At 43.1% G+C, this 15,971-nt stretch overlaps 1 pseudogene; it reads left to right on the top strand.

Moving 5' to 3' along the window:
* The window catches only part of LOC141076498 (uncharacterized), a 106,055-nt pseudogene that overhangs the window by 53,053 nt on the left and 37,031 nt on the right, over positions 1-15,971 (top strand).

Consider the following 15,971-nt stretch of genomic DNA (forward strand, 5'->3'; position numbering starts at 1 on the left):
ACTGCAAATAGCTCCTGGGGTCCTCACCACCCCCACCACCACCAGGATATCCTCCTTCAATTGCGTTCTTAGCCCCCTCAGGGCTTATCGGGAGCCGCTCTCTCCTCTCTCAGAGCGGCTTCCTGATTCACAGCTGCGCACTCCACATACGCGATTTGCGTAAAATCCGGCATATCTTACGTCAAAGGAGCAGCCTTCTAATCCAGCTCCATAGTGCTGCTGGCTTCAACTCCCCACATAACGTAAATCACTGGTGGACTGCCCAGACGGTTTTTGCCATACATGAAATCAAACTAAAACAAAAGAGAATTAAAATAATAAACAAATAAACAAACAAATAAATAAACAAAATAATAATAATAAAAAAAAAAGGGGTGACGAAAGTCGCTGCCACCACTTCCCAACTCACCCTCATTGTCTCTGCAGCCTAGTTCTATTCATACCGATAAAATGAGTCAAAACAGATCAAACAGCCTCAAACAACCAAAAACTCCCTCCACAACTACTATGTCCGCCAAATTGGATAGAGACAAGAGACAATCATCTCACCCTTCCTCCGATTTGGGGAATACCATCAGTCCTACTAGATCCAGGACGCCCCACAAAATTACTGACTCCATGGATACATCAGCTTCCTCAAAAAGACGGAATCCGGGGGCTTGGAGTGAGAAACTTTCTTTTCTAAATGACCCCAAAAACGACATGGACAATGATTCTTGGGCTTCAACACCAAATACCAGCCCAGACAAATCCAGACCAAAACTGGACTCTCATGTTGAAACGAGCCATGACACCATCGAGGCTTATATGGCCTCACTGGCCGACAAAATTAATAATAACCTGAAGCTCACTCTAGAATCCACATTAGAGTCACAAATGAAAATCTTTAAGTCTACGTTTGAAACGTTTAATCAAAAACTGGAAAATCATGAATCCAGAATGGTGTCGTTAGAAAAACAAACAGAGATGTCTACAGACGAAAATCAGCAACTGAAGTCTGAACTCATAAGGCTGGAAAGAAAACTAGCAGATTTAGAAGACAGAAGTAGAAGGAATAACGTGAAAATCAGGGGCATCCCGGAATCTGTCACCCCTGCCAAGCTTGAGGAATATGTTCAAAAAGTCTTCAAGAAAATTGATCCGTCACTTATTCCCCAAGAGACAATTATCGATAGAATCCACAGATTACCAAAGCCGGCCCACCTACCCAAGGATACCCCGAGGGATACCATTCTTAGGATCCACTTCTTTCATATAAAAGAGAGGATTCAAAATACCATCAGGGACAATGGCGGCTTCCCAGAACCATTTTCCCATCTCAAGATATTTACAGATTTATCCAAAGCTACAATCGAAGGTAGGAAATCCTTCCAAGATATTACCATTCCCTTGAGGGATAATAACATACCATACAAGTGGGGATTTCCCCTTAAATTGTTGGTCCACCACAGTAGTAAAACTACTGCTATACTATCTGCAGAAGAAGGCCACAAGTTTCTCAAATCTATGAACATTAAACCTAGAAGCAAGCCTGCGGCGTCTCCGGACTCCAAATCTTCTACTTGATCTTCAGGGACTCATGGGTCTTGTTTAGGCCCAAGGAAATTCAACACAATAACACTTTATATATTATTATTATAATTATAGTTATGATAACTCTTCCTCCAGGCTCGATCCTTTGGAATACTATCTTTCAACAGGCCTATACTTTAGTAACACATCGAAAATGTTTACCTTATATATTGTTTAGTTATCAGTTGGACTCTAGGTTCGTCCACCTTTTACTTCCCTCGACTATTCTTGGATGAGCGTATTTCTCCCTTCAGAAGATGTCGCCGGGAAATCCTCACACGAACTTTCCCCCGAACTGAGCAGAGTTCGCCTTAGAATTCTGCTCCTGTTGGTCCCTATAAGTTTATTCTGACTAAACTTGTTGCTAATTTATCTTGTTTTTTCCTTTATTGTGTGTTTCAGTTGCAGCCAATACACCCTTGACCTTATCCATCTGAACCTAAACTTCTCCATCAGCCACAACCTCACCAAGAACAGCAGCATCACAGGTATCTTCTCAGCCACAAAACACCACACTGACAATGAAAATAAACCTGGCCACGTACAATGTCAGGGGCCTGAACAGCCCTAGAAAGCGTCATGTAATATATCATGAGACCAACAGGCTGGGTTCTGATGTTGTGTGTCTTCAGGAAACGAAATTTAAAAGAGGCGCTCACCCTAACTTTTCCCACAAAAACTTCCCCCACATATATGAATCATCGGGATTAAAGAAAAAGGCAGGAGTCCTTACTATGATAAAAAACTCCATCAACTTTAAATTCATTGAAGAACTAAGAGATGAGAAAGGCCATTATCACATCCTAGTTTGTAGCATCAATAACTCAATTTTTACTATTGGAAACGTCTACGTCCCCAACACGGGTCAAATTAGATTCTTAAATAAGCTTCTAAAGAAAATCAACCTAATAAAGAAGGGTTCCTTAATATTCGCAGGAGATTTTAACATGGTCCCAAATGGAAAATTGGATTCCTCCGCCCCCAATAGACATAAAACAGAAACGTTAAACAACTGGATTTATTACAACAAATTCTTTGACACTTTTCGTTGTCTAAACACGACCTCAATCGAGTATAGTCATTATTCGGATGTCCATCACACTGCTTCTCGTATTGACCTAATTTTAACAGATATTTTCTCACTTCCCAAATTTACTTCCATCTCTATCCACCCTAAAACGGTCTCTGACCACGCTCCAGTAGTAGCTACATTCACTGTTGGCCCGGCCACCAACCAACAGTTCCTATGGAAATGCAACTCCTCATTACTCAATATTCCACACTATAATGCAGAGATTACTACAGCCTTACGAAATTACTTCAAAGAAAATGATACTGAACTTTCCAGCCCTTTCACCTATTGGAATGCTCATAAGGCCGTTCTGCGAGGAATCCTAATCAGGATATCCTCGAGACATAAAAGGGCAAACAGGGAAAAAATAACAGATCTGCAGAATCAAATCAAAATCAAAGAAACCATGATAACCGACAATCCCAATTCAGATATTGACGTACGCTCAGAACTCTCCAGGTTAAGACAGGAGCTTAGGGCCTTGATTTTCTCGTTTCATGACTCAGCAGTTAAAAACCACCGCTTTAAACAATACCAGAATCTAAATTGGCCATCCCGCTATATGACTAACATCTTGAAAAATTCTAGATGGAAAAACAGGATTGACACCATTCTCTCCACCAAAAATACCCCCTTGTCCCACCCACAGGACATAGCTAACTCCTTCGCTACATTCTATGAGAATCTCTACAACATCAATCAAAATTCCTCCCTCCCCTCTCCAAGTCATTCAGATATCACTTCTTTTCTAACCAAAATTAATCTCCCGAAACTAGATGAAGTTGACAAATCTACCCTATCATCTCCTTTCACTGAAAAAGAAACTCTAGATGCAATAAAGCACCTTAAAACCTTCAAAGCTCCCGGCCCTGACGGGTTTACGAATAATTACTATAAAACTTTTGCCGAAATCCTTGCACCCCACTTGACGAAAATTTTTAACACAGCTTCTACTTTGGGCTATTTCCCCAAGGAAATGCTCGAGGCCACCCTTATTCTTATCCCCAAACCCAATTCGGACACAACCCTCATGAAAAACTTTCGGCCAATTTCGTTAATAAATACAGACATCAAACTATATGCTAAATTATTATCAAACAGACTGAACTCCATACTCCCTAAGCTAATCAACAAAGATCAAATCGGGTTTATAATCAATAGACAATCTACAGACGGCACCAGAAGATTGATCAACCTTATGAAACTCATTAATACACATAAAACCAAATCCATTATAGTTTCTCTTGACACCGAAAAGGCCTTCGACAGATTAAATTGGGACTACTTGTTCGCCACTCTAGCCAAATTTGGCTTTCATCATGAACTAATCACTAGCATTAGAGCATTATACACTGCACCATCGGCCAAAGTTTACGTTAACAATCACCTTTCAAAAGTCCTCCAAATATCCAATGGTACAAGGCAGGGTTGCCCGCTTTCCCCTCTACTGTTTGCCCTGGCAATTGAACCCCTAGCTCAGTCTATCAGAGATAACCCGGATATTCATGGCATTAAAGCAGGTGATAAAGAATATAAAATATGCCTCTTCGCAGATGGCATTCTCACCCTGTCAGATCCAATCAAATCAATTGTTAAAGTCCAAGAACTTCTGCTGAAGTTTTCGGACATTTCCTGTTTCAAAGTCAACGTTTCAAAATCCAAGATGCTATCCCTTCATTTAGACAGCGACCAAATTAACTTCATCAGCCGCTCTTGTCCTTGGAGCTGGACTTCAGACTACATTACATATTTGGGACTTAAATTTACCAATAATATCCCTTCCCTCATGCCTCTGAACCTAAAATCCCTTACAGAGACCATCTCAAAAGACCTAAAAATATATGGGGAGAAAAACCTCTCTTGGTGGGGTAAAATTATAACATTTAAAGCCTATATCCTCCCCAAAATAGTATATCTTTTTAGATCACTCCCTTTACCCATTTCCACCCCCGCCCTTACCAACCTTCAATCCATGACAAACAACTTTGTTTGGAACGGGAAAAAAGCCAGAGTTGCAAAAAATATTTTATATGGCAACAGGAGATTTGGTGGAGCTGGCCTTCCGAATATCTCAGCTTACTATTCCTCACTCCTTGTCAAAAACAGCCTCCCTTGGTGGTCAACCGAGGACCCTCCGGCATGGGTCAACATTGAAAAGGCGTTAAACAACAATAGGTCTCCTTCCCTTCTCGTCTTGGAGTCTATCCTTCTCAAAAAGGTACATTCCATCACGCATCCAATCTTCCGCGCAACACTAGAAGCTTGGGGTCTCTTAGCTAAACAACAAAAAGGCCTCACTAATACTGACCCGTTAGGACCTCTATCCCTTAACGTAATTGCGTCTCTTTTTCAGCTAGAACTGCCCTCCATCTGGTCCGACCATGGTGTCAAAAAATTAAAGGATCTTTGTGGACACAATCACATCTCTTCCTTTAGCGATATGAAACACAAGTTCAGTATCCCATCATCAGCATTTTATGACTATATTCAACTAAAAGAATTAGCAACTACACTTAGGAAGAAAGACGCTAAACCCTCTGAACCTTTCTTTAATCTCACTAACAACATAAACCATTGCCTTTTCTGGAGGGTTTCGTACATTTATATGTGGTTCAATAAGAGCCATGAATTCATCAAAACAAATAATATAATTAAGTGGGAGACGGAACTTGGGATAAGCCCAGGGGCAGCAGACTGGGAGCAGGCTTGTTCCTCCTCTATGTCCACCACGTTATCTATGTCTCTTCTGGAAACCCATCAGAAAATCATCTCCCGTTGGTACTATACCCCAGCCAGACTAGCCAGGATATATCCAGAGATCTCCCCATTATGCTGGAGAGGATGCGGACAACACGGGAACCTTCTTCATATATTGTGGTTTTGTCCGGTGATCAAATCTCTTTGGAGAGCTATCTCTCTCCTAATAAACTCCCTTCTCCAAAAACCCATCACCCTCTCACCTCAACTGGCCTTGCTATCTATCACCCCACAAGAACTAAATCAAACTCTTCCCCCTTTAATATTTCATATCCTTCTTATTACCAAAAGTCCCTTAGCTTTTCATTGGAAACGACCGGACATTCCAACCATTGAAGATATAAGAGACAAAATCTCCCTACATAAATCTTTTGAACTAAAACTAGCCACTATTAACAATAATATTGGCCATTTCTCCCGCAAATGGTTCAGATGGATTGCATTATTTCCCTCAAGCTAACTCTACAGCAATTGCTGCACTGATACTTTGTTGTTTGTTCTTTTCTCTGTTCCAGAGATAATCTGGCGACTGTTAAACATATAGTTATAGTATTGTTCTGGTTATAAAATAACCCAGTTAATTATACTACACCGCTAATGTCTTGAAAATAAAAACTTGTTCGGACCATTTGGTCCTTCCCCCCCTTTTTTCCCTTCCCTCCTCACCCTCCCATCCCCTCCCTGAGACCCCTTTTTCCTCACTATTGTAAAACCCCTTAATAAAATTGGTTTGAAAAAGAAAATGGGATGAGTAACGCCAAGTATTTGTCCCCCTTGTTAGGTGTTCTTGGTCCTTCCTGATACATTTTACACCATAATTACATATAGAGCTTCACTCTCTCTTTTTCCCGCAGAGCGGGTAAGGGAAAGCCCGAAACACTGTTTTATCAATTTTTCGTACTCTATCTCCACTCAGAGAAATAGTAGTTCTACAGAGCATTAACCCTCTCCTCTTTCCAGACTGTCTGTGGACCCCAGTACAATTATATAAATGATTACTGGTATATATATATATTTTTCTAAGTTTGTTAATATTCCTCTCAGAAATATTTATATAGAACCAATCATTCCTTTGTCCTAAAGAAATCATCCCCTGACATGATTTGCTATCCTCAGGAGGTGTTAATATCACTGCTGAAGGAGTGAGTTTTTAAACTTTGGGATGTGACTTACACTGACACCGGTCGCTGTATAATCTGACTCTGTGCGGGAGATGTAACAGCCGTGTGGTATTGGGAGAAGCGCCGTGTGCTCCTCCTGCGGTGCGATCCTGAGCGTGTGCACAATATTGCGGGTGTGGAGCACATCGTCCTTCCCACTTTGCCACTGAGCTTTTACAGATGAGCGATTCCTTTTTTTTTTATAATAAGCCGAACCTGAGATTTAAAAAAAATGTATATTATTTTTTTATTAATAAAACATTTTTTTTTTAATTGATTAAAATTTAGATCCTTACAATTTGGAGAAAGAGAAACCAATCACAAACTAAAATGTTTCTATACTAATGCACAAAGCATGGGCAACAAACAAGGAGAATTGGAACTACTAACACAGGAAAAGAAATATGATGTCATTGGAATCACTGAAACTTGGTGGGACGATACACATGATTGGAATACAAGACTAGAAGGATACAACTTATTTGCAAGAAACAGACTTGATAAACGAGGAGGGGGTGTCGCATTGTATGTTAGAAATGCGTATATCTGCACAGAGATTGAAGCTTCAGAGACTGGGAGTTCTGTGGAAACTGTTTGGGTAAGAATACAAGGACAGAACAATGGAAAGGACACCATTGTAGGCATTTACTACAGGCCGCCTGTGCAAGCTGAAGATATGGATGAACTCTTTATGCATCAAATGGCCAAGTTCTCCAAAAAATATGACATAGTTGTCATGGGAGATTTCAACTATCCAGACATTTGTTGGGAATCTCTCTCAGGCAAAACTAACAGGTCAAGGAAATTCTTATCCTCTCTTGCTGACAACTTTATCTTCCAAAAGGTAAAGGAGAAAACAAGGGGAACTGCTACCTTGGATCTAATCCTTATAAACAGGGAGGAAATGGTTGAGGAGGTAAAAGTGGCTGGGACCCTAGGAGGTAGCGACCATGCTATTTTAGAATTTTGGATAACTAGAGGCGGAAGACCTGTGAAGACTCAGACGTCAAGGTTAGATTTCAGAAAGGCAGATTTTAAGGGATTCAGAAAGAGAATTGGAGGGATCCAATGGCTGGATATCCTTAAAGACAAAAATGTCCAGGAAGGATGGGAAATCTTGAAAAATGAAATTCTCAAAGCACAGTTGTTAACAATTCCGAAAAGAGGGAAGAATAGGAAGCATTTAAGGAAACCAGGATGGATGAACACAGAACTTAAGCACATGCTAAAAAGGAAGCAAAAAATGTTTATAAAATGGAAAGAAGGAGGCATATCTAAAGAAGAATATAATGCTGTCTGCAGAACCTGCAAGGCACAAATCAGATTATCTAAAGCTGAAAATGAATTGAGGCTTGCAAGAGATGTCAAAAGCAATAATAAAGGATTTTGGGGATATGTCAAAAGTAAAAGAAAAGTCAAAGATGCTATAGGATTTTTACATTATGAAAATGATGAAATGGTAAGACAGGATGTTGAGAAGGCTGAACTTTTAAATTCCTATTTTGCATCTGTTTTCTCTCAGAAAGGAAATGTAACATCAACTGTTATTCACTGTCCTATTAAGGGAATAGAAGAATCCAGGATATCTATAAACAGAAAGATAGTGAGGAAACACTTAGCTAACCTAAATGTATTCAAGTCTCCAGGTCCAGATGAATTACACCCCAGAGTACTGAAGGAGATAGCAGAAGAAATTTTTGAACCCCTCTCCATAATCTTTGAAAATTCTTGGCGAACAGGAGAAGTCCCAGAAGACTGGAGAAGAGCAAATGTTGTTCCTATCTTCAAAAAGGGGAAGAAGGTGGACCCAGGCAACTATAGGCCGGTGAGTCTGACTTCTATACCAGGAAAGATCTTTGAACAAATTATTAAACAACATGTATGTCAATACCTGGATAAGAATGAAGTGATTAAACAGAGTCAGCATGGGTTTGTAACTAATAAGTCATGTCAGACTAATTTAATTTCCTTCTATGATGGTATTACTGATTGGGTGGATCAAGGAAATGCTGTAGATATAGTATATCTTGACTTCAGCAAAGCATTTGACAAAGTCTCTCATACAATCCTTATTGAAAAAATGACTAAGTATGGAATGGACAAGGCAACTGTTAGGTGGATTCATAACTGGCTTAGTGATCGGACCCAAAGAGTGGTCGTAAATGGCTGCACATCCAGTTGGAAGAATGTCTCAAGTGGGGTACCACAGGGCTCTGTCCTGGGCCCTGTATTGTTCAACATCTTTATCAACGATTTAGATGAAGGAATTGAGGGTAAACTGATTAAATTTGCTGATGACACAAAGCTAGGAGGGATAGCTAATACTAGAGAAGAGAGAGAGAGGATTCAAAAAGATTTAAATAAACTGGAGAAGTGGGCAGCAACTAACAGAATGGTTTTTAACAGGGAGAAATGCAAAGTACTACATCTGGGCAATAAAAATGAAAAAAGCATATATAGAATGGGAGGAATAGGGCTAAGTGACAGCACATGTGAAAAAGACTTGGGTATACTAATAGATCACAGACTGAATATGAGTCAACAGTGTGATGCAGCAGCAAAAAAGGCAAATGCAATTCTAGGATGTATTAACAGAAGCATACAGTCTAGATCACGTGAAGTAATTATTTCCCTCTACTCCTCTTTGGTCAGACCTCATCTGGAATATTGTGTCCAATTTTGGGCACCACATTTTAAAAAAGACATCAACAAACTGGAGCAAGTTCAGAAAAGAGCGACCAGAATGGTGACCGGTCTGCAAACCCTGTCTTATGAGGAAAGGTTGCAGGATTTGGGAATGTTTAGTTTGCAAAAGAGAAGACTGAGAGGAGACTTAATAGCTGTCTACAAATATCTAAAGGGCTGTCACATTGTAGAAGGATCAACTTTATTCTCATTTGCACAAGGAAAGACTAGAAGCAATGGGATGAAGCTGAATGGGAGGAGACACAGATTAGATATTAGAAAACACTTTTTGACAGTTAGAGTGATCAATGAGTGGAACAGGCTGCCACGAGAAGTGGTGAGTTCTCCTTCAATGGAAGTCTTCAAACAGAGGCTGGACAGACATCTGACTGGGATGATTTAGCGAATCCTGCTTTGAGCAGGGGGTTGGACCAGATGGCCCAGGAGGTCCCTTCCAACTCTACGATTCTATGATTCTAATTTAATGTTTATCTAATGGTTTATTTCATCCTATGTCTCTTCCACATCGGATCCGCTTGCAGGAGCTTGTTAGTATAGCCGAGTGGTCTGATTGTCGGGCGGCAGAGCTGGAGGAAGCTGAGGCAGATCTCTAGGAGTTCGTGTCCGAGATTTGCTTTTCTTGCTCAGTATATATGTGTTTTTTATTTTTCCTTATTTTTTTCCTTTTGTTCAACAACCTGTGAAATTATAATAGACATGTGAATATAAGAACAGCTTCTAACTCTTACTATGAATATTTATACTTTCTGCTAACTATGAACTTTGACATCTGTCATCTGACTGGAGCTCATTTTTTTAAATCTGTGTGTACTTAATGCACCACCTGTGTATGCGTCATGTGGTATTTCCTGAAGAAGAGGTTCAAAAAACCTTGAAACGCGTAGAATAAACAACTCTCAAACGTTATTAACATTCTGGAAGTTCATCATTTGGGCAGCGCGGATGAAATCCATGTATTCCTTTGCAGAGTTATGGAAACTATTGAAGCAGGCCAAAAGTAAAAAAATGTTTTTAAAAATATTAAAAAAATAAAAAAATATAACAGTTCAAATCCCCCCCCCCTTTCGCACCATTCAAAATAAAACAAAAGAAAAATAAAACATACACAAGTTTGGTATCGCCACGTTCAGAATCGCCCGATCTATCCATAAAGAAAGGAACAACCCGATCACTAGACGGTGTAGTGAGAAAAAAAAGTCAGAATGCCAGAATTAAGGTTTTTTGGTCACCGCGACATTGAATTAAAATGCAATAATGGATGATGAAAAGATCGTATCTGCACCAAAATGGGATCAATAAAAACATCAGCTGGGCGCGCAAGCAATAAGCCCTCACCCAACCCAAGATCATGAAAATGGAGCAATTTTTTTCCAACAATTTATGGATTTTTTTACCACTTAAATACAAAAGAACTGAGACCTGTTTGGTGTCTATGACCTTGTAATGACTTGGAGAATCTAATGGCAGGGCAGTCTTAGCATTTGGTGAATATGGTAAAAAGAAAATCCAAAAAAAGTTGTGGCATTACACTTTGTTTGCAATTTCACCGCCCTTGGAATTTTTTTCCCATTTTTGAGTACACGATATGGTAAAACCAATGATGTTGTTCCAAAGCACAACTTGTCTAGCAACAAACAAGCCCTCACATGGCCATACTGACGGAAACATAAAAAAGTTATGGCTGTGGGAAGAAGGGGGGCGAAAAACAGAAACGCAAAAACGAAAAAGGGCAAGGTCTCTAAGGGGTTAACAAACCCTATTTTTCCTTCCCCAATCTCCTCCTTAACCCTTTCTCCCCTTTATTCTGCCTCTCTCTTTCATGACTTTACATTTCTCTTTTTGCTGTTGTTTGGTTCTTGTCTGTATTACTGGGTATTTATAATCTGTCGCCCCCTTTTTCTTTACCCCATTTATGTAAATAAATCCTTAATAAAAACTACTTTACCATAAAAGGCGCCCGCTGTGCGCCCAAGGACGCGGCTGATCTGTGCCGATTTGGGCCTTTTTCTTCTCTTCTATGTGTCTAAAATCGCAGGTAAAAAACTGCAGAAACTTTATTAAGTGCAGAATCAAAGCTTTTCTGTCCTCTAAAAAGCGCATTAAAACCGCGGCTTCACCTCTGCACCAAGAACGCATCAAATAAGGGGGAGAAGATTGTTATTGTAGATGGTGCGGATCCTGCAGAAAACAAAAAACACCGTATTTCTGCAATGTGTGAACACGGCCTTACAGACACAAATAAGCCGGGTGTCGTATAGTGACGCTACATAAAGAGGAGAACGTTCTGGAGGCTCCGACTGTGAATGACGGCACAAAAAATAATCCCCAGGTCCCACGCACGCTGGACCAGAGAGCCATGAATCCATCTGCTCATCTCTAGTCCCAACTGTCCCGGATACAGCGGTCAGTCCCGGATTTGGGTCTACACCCTGCAGTCTCAGGCGTCTGCTGAATTTTCCTCACTACCAGTGTCCCTCTGATAACTCCTCCTGCCGGGGGAGAAAGCAGTGGTAAATGGCCGTGGATTAGGGTGATGCCAAAATTTGCTGCTATGCGCGTCGCATGATCTGTGCCTCTTTCTGTGCTTCAAAAGTTGTGAGGTGTGCACAGTTACTTGGTGTAACATTGGTGGATGTGGACCCACTGCACCATCGGCCAGGCTTACTCTAAAGAGGTCTAACTAGGTGTCCACCAGGACTTCACTAGAGCTACTGGTGCAGAGGATAGGCTGGACAGCCGGTAGACACCAGGAACTACTCCAGGGTAGTCCCCAAGACTACCTCAGCTGATTGGTGGGTCAGAGACTCGAGTGTGAGGTACAACAGGCAAAGTGAACTGCCTAGGAATCAACATCAAGCAGAGGGCGGATGGTGGAGCTGCCTAATATAGGACCTGCCAGCATGGGATAGGCTGGGGAACCTAATCTGTGAAGGACACAGCAGGGTTAAATTCCTGTACAGACTGGCCAATCTCCCTAAGGCTAAAAGGAAAGAACATGCTGATGTGGCACTCCTGAGGCTCAGCCGCCACAGAGGTACTGCACCTCCTCCTGAGGTGTGGTACCCCACCATTCAGGTAAGGTGGAAACTCCTGACCACACTCCAACACCTGCACCCCACACCACAAAGTAGTTTAGCAAAGCACCTTCGGCGGCTCCCTGCTTGGAGTGTAGCAAAGCACCCATTGGTGGCTCCCTGCTTGGAACACGAAACGTGCTGGGTGGAGTTTAGTTTACATTAGAGAGAGCGGGGAGAGTTTGGGAGAGGAGTCAGTTGTTGAGTAAGGAAAGAGAAGAAGATCCCCGGAGAGAGGGATAGATGGATGGAAGTGCTGCAGCATATCCCAGTGACCTGGGTCTGCTGGCACGGGAAAGGAAGAGACAGAGAGCAACATAGACTGAAAGCCTGATTTTCCATAGAAAGAAAGATTAGTACGGAACGTGAGGAGTAAAAGAGAACAGAGGACGTGGGTTAGAAGAGAACCCTTCCTAGAAGTTCTAAGCGCAAGGCCGGGGCCCGGTCCCCGAGGTTGCATGGATACTAATGGTCCTGCAGCAGACACCGGAGGAATAGAAGGAGTGACTGCTTTATTCCCACACAAGACTTGGGGGCACAACAGCAACTGGATAGTGAGCCGGGACTTAGTAGCAAGGAGTCCCCGAAGCAGGCTACAGCTGCCTGCTGTACCAGTAGAGTTCATAAGAACATCGGACAGGAGGAACTCCAGTGTAACTCAGTACTAGGAGTACTTCATTTAAAGGCGCTATAAGAGGAGACGTTTAGAAAGGCACATGTTGGCGGAGTGTTGGAAAGGAGTATTCCATCTGGCCTGGAGGACACGGCACAGAGGCAGGCACCTGTTTGTACCACAGACTGTGAGTAAAGCTTTGGAACTACATGCCCTGGTGTCCTCTACTCATTCCCGCATCACACACACCTGGCACCGCTGCATCCCTGTGCCTACACTGCACCATTCCTGCAACGCGTCTCTACACTGCCCTGGGACTACAGCCCTGCCTGTGGAGGGCTATAACATCACTGCTGCACCACACCATCTGTCCCAGAGGATCTGTCTGCAGTGTCGGCTTACATCTCTATTGCCGAACGCCACAGGTGGCGTCACGAATCACTCATAAACTTTCATCACTCTAAGCACACTGCAACAACTCCTTTTACAATGGGCGCCCAGGGCCATGGGCTGGGTCCCAGCTGCCGTGACATCTCCCATTGAAGCTCATCGGGCCCGGTACCGAGTACCCCACAGCCCTGAGAGGGCGACCCAACTTTGGTGTCACGAACAGGATGATGAAATCCGATGCCATCGGGTTCTGTGTGCCTAAGACTCAAATCTTTTGAAATGTGCAGAAGACCCAATTTAATAGACTGTAAAATGAACGCTAAGGCTAAGTGCACACGTTGCAGAAAATTTCTGCACAAAAACCTGAATCCCTTCCCAGAAACCGCACCTATTTTTCCGCGGCGGTTTTTGCGCGTTTTTTGCGCGGTTTTGATGCGTTTTTGATGCGTTTTTTACCGCAGCGGTTTCTAAAAGCATGGGAGAAGCCTAAACCGCGGAAAAAAACGCAAAATTAATGTGCATGCTGCGGTTTTTACCGCGATGTGGTTTTTTCGCGGTAAAAAATGCAAAATGCATAGAAATGACTGTGCACCTTATTTTCAGCAGTTTTATAGCGGTTTTATAGTGAAAACCGCTAAAAAAATGCTGTGTGTGAACACAGCCTAAAAATGGCCGCCGGTGTGGTGAAGAAGGGCGTGACAATATGGGTGATCCTAAGAAAAGAGCGCGGACAGTCCCGGGCCTCCCCTGTCTGAACTTCTATGCGACAGCAACATGGCCCCCCCCGAGGGGTTCGTATACTGGCTTGGTATGGAGAAGTAGGAAGAAGACGCCGCCCTCAGAAGGAGGGGCGAGAGCCAGTGGCGGGAAAAGAGCCCAGGCAGGAAGAATGCAAGAACACCATATTGGAAGGAGAAGGTAGGAGGCCTGTGGAGCACGAGGAGGTTGAGCTGAATCTCCCCGGCGCAATGGCTGAAGGCTCTGACCCGGCTTCCAGGATGAACCGCCAGCAGCTGGAAGACGAGATTGCCCAGCTGGCGCACCGTTTACAACTGAGACACGAAGCCTTATGGACCTTGAATCTGCAGCGTGTCCAGGAGGGGCCTACACCCGCGGTACCCCAGTCACCGGTACCCGCCATCGCTGCACCGGATCTCCCCCAGGCAAATCCTGTAGAGCCTGCGACCGCTGCAACACCACCTGCAGCATCCTTTGCAATCTCTCCATTACCATCGCCACTGTGTGAGGCTTTGGGAGTTGAAGCGGAGGAAGAGGAGCTCCCGTCTGGACCTGACGCGGCCGCGCAGGTCCCACCGGAGGCCCCCGCGGACCAGGAGCCGCCATCTGTTCCACCGCCGTCACTCATATCTACCCGGGCAGCCCTGACTACCACTGTTGCCACCAGGACCCGCACCGTGCCTGCACCGGAGCCGAGACTGCACCTTCGGGAGGCACTAGGTATAGATGCTGGCCCTCCTAACGGGCTACCCCCCGAATTCTCATTGTCGGAGGCTGGCCTGCTGGAGCTTGAAATGGGGGTATTGGATGAGTCGTCCAGGGGCATTAGGCTGACGGAGATGGGAAGGTGGAAGAAATCCCTGCTGAGGAGGGTGCGGTTGGAATAGGCCGCACCATACGACACCTTCAGGGCTTGGACGAGTCTAGGCCGCTTCGGGACATTGAAACGCATCATGGGCTCTCTTGGCCGCAGCTGCAAAACCCCCGTGTAGCCTCCTACCTACGTCAACAGGCCACGGCATCCCTAGATATTAGACCAAGGACCAGAGCAGCAGTACCCCCAGAGGATGAAGAACCTTATCCATTGATACCAGCTGCCACTCCTATCGACTTACTGGTGGCAGAGACATCACCAGCAACAGCTGATATGCCTACCCCTGCTGTACCTCAGGCAGCAGCTGTCTCCAGAATCTGGATACCCAGAGCATCTCCCCTGGAAGAAGCCCAAGCAACCAGCTTTCAGAACCCCAGGAGGGGATAACCAGCCATAATGTTGATTTAAACTAACTTTTGTTACCCAGGAGGGTATTTCCACCTTAGTGCTTGTTTTTCTATTTTGGTTATCATGTTTTTGTTTTCTTGTTTTTTCCCATTGGATCCAGTTGTTGCCCAGTTTGATTGGTAGCCGTTACACTTGAACTGTGGAGATCATGGACGTTGAGTGATCCAGAACTGCTAATGTAAATAGTTTGCACCTCTTTAGGTGCTCTCTCTTGGTTTTACATAGGAACCTTCCCTTGGAACAAGGACTACCTCGTTATAAGGACATTTCCAGACATGATGGCCGGTCCAATGTCTACTCTTTGCACTTAGTAATAATGCTTAGTATTTTTGAACAAGAAACTAGAAAGTGATAGTGTGTAGTGAAAGTATTAATGACATATTTCATAGGGTTTAATTGAGAAAGAAATATAGTGAATGTTTTACAATGTTTGAATAAAGATGTGAGAATTATTAATAATAATAATAATAATCTTTATTTATATAGTGCCAACATATTCCGCAGCGCTTTACAGTTTAACAGTTTCAAAGCACAAGCCATAAGTAACAACGTTAACAATGCAATAATTAAAGCAAAATAAGACGAAATAAGACGACCCTGCTCGTGA

Source organism: Dendrobates tinctorius, unplaced genomic scaffold, assembly GCF_039654945.1.
Source record: "Dendrobates tinctorius isolate UK_male_01 unplaced genomic scaffold, ASM3965494v1 ptg000418l, whole genome shotgun sequence".
Classification (NCBI taxonomy): Eukaryota; Metazoa; Chordata; class Amphibia; order Anura; family Dendrobatidae; genus Dendrobates; species Dendrobates tinctorius.